Consider the following 7,145-nt stretch of genomic DNA (forward strand, 5'->3'; position numbering starts at 1 on the left):
TGTGTTTCATGCCATCTTATTAAGGAGAATTTAGAAATTTGGGGAGGAAGTTTAAACCTTTTTGTCCCTAAGAGAACTCTTAACCAAGTTTTGGAGTCCACTTGTTCATTAATGATAAACTCCTCCATCAAGATATAGAATAAGAAATCATTGGCAGTGACAACACTCCATTGAGTAATTTGAAACTGTTGCCTTCCAGTTGGTCTGATGTGATTAATTAACCCATCAGCAAGCTCAGCTGTCTGATAACAGCTGTGTGGCCCTGAATCTCAAGGAGAACTTGAACTTTTCGAGGATCTTGAACTGAAATTTCTTCTCAGACAAGTGCCTAATTGAATTTCAATGAATTGGAAATCAAAGCTTTCCAGACTGTTTGTTAGTACAATTCTCTTTCTTTTAATATTTTTCCTCTTAAGTATTACAAGTGTGTATCAGATCATGTATCTTGAAATCTTTGGAGACCCAAACCTCCCAGAATAATTTTTTTGCTTTATTTCATTTCAAATCAACTTTATTAATGAGGCTCACTTACACTCTTCTTAGTAATTTTTCATTACTCTTATTTGCAGTTTACTATACTAAAATAATAGAAACTATTTTTAAAAGGTATACAACATTAGGTCATATACTTGTTACTAAATGCTAGTCTGAAAACCAATGCAAAAAATCACCTGGTAACCTGCTGACAATAAGGATATGTTGACCCCACACTCCAGATGTTTTGATTCAGCTAGGCAAAAGTAGAGACCTGAAGTGTGTTTTGAAAATCACCTCAGGGTATTTCTTTTTTCTTTTCTTTTCTTTTCTTTTTTTTTCTTTTTTCTTTTTCTTTTCTTTTCTTTTCTTTTCTCTTCTTTTCTTTTCCTTATTTTATATTTTTATAAAAAAATTTGAATGTTTATTCATTTTTGAGAGACAGAGAGACAGAGCACAGGCAGGGAAGGGGCAAAGAGAGAGAAAGGGAGATAAAGGATCTGAAGCGGGCTCCCGGTTCTGAGCTCTCAGAGCCTGACATGGGGCTCAAACTCACAATCCATGAGATCATGACCTGAGCTGAAGTCAGCCACCCAACTGACTGAGCCACCCAGGCACCCCTCATTTTAGGGGATTTAAATGCATAGCTAGCTTTGTAAGCATAAAGAACCTTAGTGATGGTTTAAGTTTCTTTGAGTAATGGCATATTGTGATTTAAAATCTATTTTCATCTGTTTGTGTCTGTACTTTTATTAAGAATTTACTGAAACAGGGGTGCCTGGCTGTCTCAGTCAGTAGAGCATGTGACTCGATCTCAGGATCATGAGTTTGAACCCCATGTTGGGTGTAGATATTACTTAAAAAATTAAAATTAAAATTAAAAAAAGGAATTTCCTGAAACTTCAACGATTTGTCCTATTCAGAGGTTCCATCTAATTTATGAATTATAATTGAAATAATACTAACATTCCAACAATTCTAAGGAATTTTCTAAGTCTACAACAAGATGCTTTATCTATTCATAAAGTAATTATCTATATGTAAAACATCTCATACTGTTGGTTGAAACTCTGTTTAAACACAAGAACAGAAATAAATGCCACAGTGGGTGAAGCAAATGTTCTAATACAATATCCCCCTTACAGTGTATCTGAGTCATTTCATGAGAGAACATGGTTGCTATTATCCATAGTATCAACTCTATTGAAGAAGCAGGTCTAATAGAACTTAATCCCTCTTAGCAATATAGACCTCCATTAAAAAGTTTTACCTCTGTTGCTGAAACTATAGGTCAGGTAACACTAATGCCCATTTCTCAAACCTTTATATCCTACTTACCTCCAATATATATGAGGTAAATGGTAAACACTTTTTAATTCAGTCTAATTTGTATCTAAGTATCAAGTAATGAATTCTGGCAAAATAAGCAGATAGATTATAAATGGGATGCCTGGAGATATGGCAACCTGCAATCTTGTGGGAAAGGGCAATAGAACCACAGAAATGCCAGCCTGGGGCTCTTGGGTGGCTCAGTTGGTTGAGTGTCCAACTCTTGATTCCTGCTTAGATCATGATCCCAGGGTCGTGGGATGAGGCCCCAGGTCAGGATCTGCACTGAGTGTGGAGCCTCCTGAAGATTCTTTCTCTCTCTCCTTCTGCCCCTTTCCCCTGCTTGCACTCTCTCCTTTTCTAAAATAAAATAAAATAAAATAAAATAAAATAAAATAAAAAGAAATGCCAGCCTGCCTATATTGATTCAGTGAATTAGCTCCTCAGAAAACAATATGAAATGTCTTGTTATTTGAGAAAAGTAGATTCCTATACAACACAGTGTTATTTGGATCTTCTCTTGAAACCAAAAATGTTTCTGCCTAATATAATGTACCAACATTCCTAATTTAGCCTATGCCATCATATAAGAAACAAAGTCATCTTGCTTCACTTAAAAAGGAATAAGCTTCTAGAAATTCTATTTCTGAAAAACTGATATACATAGTTAATACTACAGTCCTTGAATATTTAAAGTATTGCTCTCTATGGAATCTTTTCTACCAATGATTGCTAATCATTAAGGTCAGAACACAATATTCTCATAATACTTAGAATAATATTCATACAGCTCATTGTACAGGTGTTTGTATTAGCTTATCTATGTAATGAGGTTCCCAATATTACACATAAAATCCATCTGTATTTATAATGTATGTTTTATCTTGGATGCTTAAGCATCTAAAGGTGATTCCAAAGTTGCACAATGTGTGTGTGTGTTTTTAATCATTGGCCCCTCATACAGCGAGATAAGTGATATAATCACTTATTTCTGCTGCAAATGCCTAGTATTGATTCTTTGGCATTAGTCAAACAGAGAGTGATAAGAAAATAGTTTTTATGCACTTCCAGTAAGAATCTAAACTAACAGAAATAAAAAGAAGGGAACATGACAATTTCTTTTAATAACTCATGATAGCCATGTACAGTGACATCTTTCTTTTCTTAAATTACTTGTGCTCCAATTTCGTTCAATCTCCCTTTTTTTAATCCCATCTTCAGAACAAGTAGCTATCTGATCGGTAGCATTTATATTCTTCAAGCTGATTACTGGAGCCGCAAACAGACTATGTTAATATAGAGAACTGAGTAAAAGTAAAAAGAAAGGGGATGATTTCTTTTCTTTTTTTTCTTCCTTTTTTTTTGATATCATGTAAAAATCCACTGAAGTGACTATATCATTTTTCAGTATTTTGTTTTAATATTATGGAATTTCTTTTCCACATATATAGAACTTACATGAGCTAAGTAATATTGAGAGGTCCTTAGCATTTGTCAAATACCAAATGTGATAATTTGTAAATGACATTAATTTTTATGCATGAGGATAAGTTATAACAAAATGCTGAAGCCACTTTAAGTAGATAAAGGATGCCTACTTAAGTGTACACACTCAATGCCACATAGCTAGTAAGCAGAGAAGCCTGGTTTTAGACCCCATGTGATATCAAAGTCAGTGTTGTTTTCACTGACCCTAGGAAGTTTACTCTTTCACCTATTTTTAGAGTTTCTTTTTTTAGAAAAAGTTAGACTATTCCAAAGTTTAAATTTATTTGGTTTAAATTAACATTAAACAAGCACAATTACTCATACTTAATAGATAATCAAAAATAAATATTTGCTAAAATAAAAGGAATTTATTGAAATATGTAGTTAGTTATATACAAGCATGTATTTAGTAGCCGTACCTAGCTTAGAAGCTACAAAATTTATTAAGAACTTTCAGTGTAATGTCTGTATATTGTCCATTTTTCTTTGGCAAAATCAAATATATATCTTTGGTAAAAGTCATTATATATCTTATAATGATTTAGAGCATGTGTTCTGGAATTGTCCTCCTAAAGATAAAGTTTTGGTTCTGTCACTTACTAGCCTTGTAACTCAGAAAAGAATTTAACCTTTTGCAATTCAATTTTCTCAACTGTGAAATGTTAGTAATCATTGGACTTATTGTTGATTTCTTATTTTCTTCTGGGCAAGCCAAACTCTTTGGAATGATAAAAAGAATAAGAAACTAATCTAAGCAATTGGCTGCATAAATAATCCATTACCAAGGCATGAAGAGAGTGAGCATCTCCTAATTTTCAGTCCCTGGTTTCATTCTTAGAGCTGTGTTGGTTGAGGCAATGGGAATATATAGCCATCAGACTTAAAAATACACTGGTTTATGCTTGCTTCAGCAGCATATATACTAAAATTGGAATGATACAGAGAAGATTAGCATAGCCCCTGTGGTTGGACCTAGAAAGCACAATATTTAGTCAGTCAGAGAAAGACAGTCAGTCAGAGAAAGAAATAAGTGAGTCAGAGAAAGACAAATACCATTATTTAGTGAAATAGTCACAGAAAGACAAATACCATATGATTTCATTCATATGTGGAATTTAATAAACAAAACAAATAAGCAAAAGAAAAAAAATAAGAGAAAGAGAGAGAGGCAAACCAAGAAACAGACTCTTAACTATAAGAATAAACTGATGGTTACCAAAGGGGAGGTGGGTGGGAAGATAGGTGAAATAGGTGATGGGGATTAAGGAATGCACTTGTGATGAGAACTGGGTGTTGAATGAAGTGTTGAATCACTATATTCTACACCTGAAACTAATATTACACTGTATATTAGCTAACTGGAATTAAAATAATAGCTTAAAAAATATGCTGGTTTGACCAGAGTTTGATTGGGGGGAGTGAAAAGTATGAAGTTTTCTAAAGTATGTATGGGAAAAACAATGAGTGAATCATGAAATGATTTTTGGATTTTGAGATAAAATTTATTTATTTATTTATTTATTTATTTATTTATTTATTAATGGAGAGAGCAAATGGAGGAGAGGCAGAGAGAGAATCACAAGCAGGCTTTGTGCTATCAGCGTAGAGTCTGACATGGGGCTCAAACTCACAAACTGAGATTATGACCTAAGCCAAAACCAAGAGTGGGTTGCTTAACCAACTAAGCCACCTAGGTGTCCCAAGATAAGTTTTGAATAAAAGGTAATTTTGATCTAGACAAAGAAGGAAAACATAGTTTAAATAAGAGGAATATGATATATAAAACTATCCAGAAATAAATCCATATAATATCATTTGAAGAAATACAAATAAAGGTGGATGGTGCAAAAATATATGTGGCAGAACATGACAGTAGAACGGTAAGCAGAGATTGAATCATTAAGGGTCTTGGTGTTAAGCTAAAAAGTTCATTCTTTATATTTATTTAAAAAATAATCTTAAATGTTTATTTTTGAGAGAGAGAGAGAGCATAACCTGGGGAGGGGCAGAGAGAGAGGGAGACACAGAATCCAAAGCAGGCTCCAGGTACTGAACTGTTAGCCCTATGTGGGACTCGAAGTCATGAACCTGTGAGATCAGGACCTGAGGTGAGATCATAACCTGAGGTGAAGTTGGATGATTAACAACCTGAGCCACCCAGGCATTCTCATTCTTTATATTTAAAGTAACAGGAGCAGAGCCAGATTAGAGGCAATGAGAGCATTTAAAAGACAATGACAGGAATCTAGGCAAAGAACAGTAGGCATAACAGAAAAATCCCTTTATTTATGTTTGTATGTTGAAATGTGTCTAATGAAAATATGGGAAAGAAAGTATGGAAGAAGAAACCATACTGCCATTTTAGTATCCAGGGAATGGGGTTGGTGGGGAGGGGAATACTATTTATGTTATTTGATTTGTTACAGTTGGTATGTTTTATTTTTCTAAAAGAAGTGTATAAAAATTCAATAAATTAGAAGTTCATTTATTAATTTTTTCTGCTTAAAATACATGTACATTCTCTCTAAATTTGTAGTTGCTTTCTGTTGTTCACATATACAAAATAAAGAATGACTGCATATTTTAGCTATTGTTGCTTGTGCTTTTGTTGTCATATCCAAAAATATTGGTTGCCAAGACCAATGTCAAGGGCCTTTTTCTGTATGCTTTCTTCTAGGAGTTTTACAGTTTCAGGTTTTATACTTAAGTCTTTAATACATCGTGAGTTATTTTTCGTGAATGATATAAGATAGGGGTCCAATTTACTTCTGCGTGAGGTTATCCAGTTTCTCTAACATCATTTATTGGAGAGACTGTCCTTTCTCCATTGAGTCAAATATTGGCTCCTTTGTTAATTATTAGTCGGGTCCCTTGTCAAATATTAATTGTCCCTGTATGTGAGGGTTTATTTTGGAGCTCTCTGTTCTGTTCTGTTGGTCTATGTGTCTGTTTTTATGCCAATACCACATGGGTTTGATTACTATTGCTATGTAATAGTTTGAAATCAGGAAATGTGATGGCTCTAGCTTTATTCCCCTTTCTTAGGATTATTTTGGCTATTCAGATTCATTTGTGGTCCCATACAAATTTTAGAATTTTTTTCTATTTCTGTAAAAAATGTCATTGGAACTTAATAGGGATTACATTAAATCTCTAGATGGCTTTGGGTAGCATGGGCACTGTAACAATATTAATTTTTCTGGGGTGCCTGGCTGGCTCAGTCAGTAGAGCATGCAACTCTTGATCTCAGGGTTGTGAGTTCAAGCCCCATGTTGGGCATAGAGCTTACATTTAAGAAAATATTAATTTTCCTAATACATGAACCTGGAACAGCTTTCGATTTTTTTGTGTCTTTTTAAATTTTGTTTATGAGTCTTGTAGTTTTCAGTGTATAGATATTTACCTCTTAAGTTGAAGTTTTTCTTAAGTATTTTATTGTTTTTGATGCTATTGAGAATGGAATTTTTTTCTTTCGTTTTTCAGATATTTTATTGTTAGTGCATAGAAACACAACTGGTTTTTGTATGTTGATTTTGTATCCTACAATCTTCCTGAATCCAGTGATTATTTCTCATTGTTCTTTGGTGGAGTCTTTTGCGTTTCCTATGTATAATGCCATGCCATGTGGAAGCAAAGATAATCTTACTTCTTCTTTTCTAATTTTTTGTTTGTTTGTTTGATTGCTCTGGCTAGGACTTCCAGTAGTATGTTGAATAGAAGTGGTGATAGTGGGCATGTTTGTCTTGTTTCTAATCTTAGAGGAAACTGTTCCAAACTATCACTATTGAATATGACAAGCTGTGGGTTTGTCATATATGGTCTTTATTATGATGAGGTATATTTATTCAATACCC

At 33.7% G+C, this 7,145-nt stretch overlaps 1 pseudogene; it reads left to right on the forward strand.

Moving 5' to 3' along the window:
• Positions 1 to 4,189: 4,189 nt before the first annotated feature.
• Positions 4,190 to 4,283, forward strand: LOC115507948 (annotated as a pseudogene).
• The last annotated feature ends 2,862 nt before the right edge of the window (positions 4,284 to 7,145 follow it).

Source organism: Lynx canadensis, chromosome X, assembly GCF_007474595.2.
Source record: "Lynx canadensis isolate LIC74 chromosome X, mLynCan4.pri.v2, whole genome shotgun sequence".
NCBI classification, from domain to species: Eukaryota; Metazoa; Chordata; class Mammalia; order Carnivora; family Felidae; genus Lynx; species Lynx canadensis.